We start from the raw sequence: 2,621 nt of genomic DNA, 5'->3' as shown, positions 1-2,621 counted from the left end.
TTAAGGCAATTACTATTTATTTGTTTAAAGTGTTTCTATTCTGCCTTGCCACCCAAATAGAGTCCTCAAGGCGGCAAAAATTTAAGACACTAAAAAGCATTTAAAATAAGGCTGTACAAAATATTTAAACAAATCAATAAAAGCACATAGTTATATAAACAAACTGAATCATGGAGGAGAGCTAGTAAGAATTATTGGGGGTGAGGGGTGGGGGTATGCCAAACAAAACAAAAGCATCTTTGTCAAAAGACAGTATTAGAGGGAGACAGATGAATCTCCCAGGGAAAGACAGTTTTCCAAAGGATTCTCCTATATATGCCCCTTGATTTCCTTCTCTTCTGAGGGCACTTAGTGGAGAGAGCATTAATTCCTCTTTGGGGTTCCCCACCTGAGAGTTTTGAAGGGCAACAGGTATATTTAGAATATATAATCCTGACAAGCAGAGTAACCAACAGAAATGTGAATTTTGGGTGCTGTGTGGTTTCCGGGCTGTATGGCCGTGTTCTAGCAGCATTCTCTCCTGACGTTTCGCCTGCATCTGTGGCTGGAAACGTCAGGAGAGAATGCTGCTAGAACACGGCCATACAGCCCGGAAACCACACAGCACCCAAGTGATTCCGGCCGTGAAAGCCTTCGACAATACAGAAATGTGGATTATGCGGCACGTCAAATTAGAACAGTTATCTCTCAAAAGACCAGCCGTTTTTACCTCAGAAGTTCATAAACGTAAGGAGAACTTTAACTGAAAGAGAAAACATATGCAGTATACGGTATTACATATATATGGTTACATTCACGGCTCATCGTCTGTTACAGTTTTGGTTGTGCTAGTAAGCATTTTTTTACAGTATCTTTCAGTCAGAGCACTTTTACATAGCATTGGTTAAGCAGTATACAGAGCAACCTCTTCACTCAGTCAGGGAACAACAGAACACTACCAACGGATTTTAACTGTCACCTTTAGAATGTTCGCGCAGCTTCCCAGAATTCCTTGCTGCTTGTGCTGCTGCAGCATGCAAACAAGACTGGAAATGGGGATGTTACAGCTTAGAGAAAGAATTGAAATATTAGGGGGGAGGGGAACTCGCTGGCTGAGATGAGACATGGGATTAGGAGACTAGGATAAAATATTTGCCCTGTGTTCATCTCATGCCTCATCAAAACAGCATCAGTTGACAGAGGCACTGACCAATTCTTCAGACTACAGAGATCAGTTCCCCTGGAGAAAATGGCTGGGCTTTTTTTTTGGGGGGGGGGGCTAGATTCTATTGCATTACACCCCACTGAGTTCCCCCCACCCCAACACTATCCTTCCTAGGTCCTAACTCCAAATAGAAGTTGGCAACCCACTTCAGATGTTCATGGACTGCAATTGCCATTAGCCCCTGCCAGCATGGCCAATTGGCCATGCTGGCAGGGGCTGATGGGATAGCTACAAGGGGGGTGCGCGCGTTGCATTGGGCACGTGTAACCCCTATGCCCAGAATGGGTTGGCCCAGAATGGGTTGACCCAGTAAGGGGGTGGAGACTCGGAGCAGCAGAGAGGCTGCAAGAGCTCTTTTGCAGAAGAAGCAAGGCTACCAGACTCGGACCTTGATTTCTATAAGCCCTTAACACCTTGTTAAGGGTTTTCTTTTGTGGTTGTAATGGGCGGAGTTCTCCTGAGACCTTTCATCATGTTGCAACCTGTTCATCAAGCCCTTGAGTCTTCAGGAGCCAGCCAACTTGCAAAGAAGATTTGGACTTGGCAATATCAGTAGACTGTAAATAGAAGGACTTGAAATGCAACCCGGAACAGGACCTTGAATTGTAACGTTAAATGTTGATGTTTTAAAAGTGTTAATTGTAAAGAAAAGTAAACCATTTTGTTGTTTAAAAATTGTTGTTGCAACTCATTCCAAGTACTGCCCCACAGAACTCACAAGCTGAGGTTACACACGCACCTGGGGGGGCATCAAACTCAGGTTTTGCCCAGGGCTCCAGTTTGCCTAGTTACGCCACTGGATGGGAATTGTAGTTCATGAACATCTGGAGTGCCATAGGTTGACCACCCCTGTTATATAGGATGTCACAGATTCCACCAGGTGAAGTTACCATTTCCTGTATTGCCGAAGGCTTTCACAGACTAGATTTCAGCGCATTGAGTTGTGGTCATTTCGTTCTGTGGCGTGGACTGGGTGGATCTTGTTCCTAACGTTTCGCCTGCATATGTGGCTGGCATCTTCAGAGGTGTATCACAGAGGGAAGTCTGTTAAAAAGATACTGGACACAGTGTGTAACAGACTTCCCTCTGTGATGCACCTCTGAAGATGCCAGCCATAGATGCAGGTGAAACGTTAGGAACAAGATCCACCAGACCACGGCCACACAGCCCAGAAAACCCACCACAACCAGTTACCATTTCCCCCTTCTGTAGTTTGCAGAACAATTGCAATGCCAGCAGAACTCCAGCCAATATTTAAAGCTTGGCAGATCACTAATTATACATCAATTGCTCATTCACTATAAACCGGAGGCCCGACTGTGCCTTCAGGAAGAAGATATCATTTCTGCTATAAGCTACAGGAGAGAGAAGGAAATGTACTACAATTCCCAGCAGGCCGTGCGGTTCTTTGGGCAGT

The sequence above is a fragment of the Sphaerodactylus townsendi genome, linkage group LG03, assembly GCF_021028975.2.
Source record: "Sphaerodactylus townsendi isolate TG3544 linkage group LG03, MPM_Stown_v2.3, whole genome shotgun sequence".
In the NCBI taxonomy this organism is placed as follows: domain Eukaryota; kingdom Metazoa; phylum Chordata; class Lepidosauria; order Squamata; family Sphaerodactylidae; genus Sphaerodactylus; species Sphaerodactylus townsendi.
The sequence above is the reverse complement of the archived record's forward strand: the minus strand, read 5'-3'. Positions refer to the sequence as shown.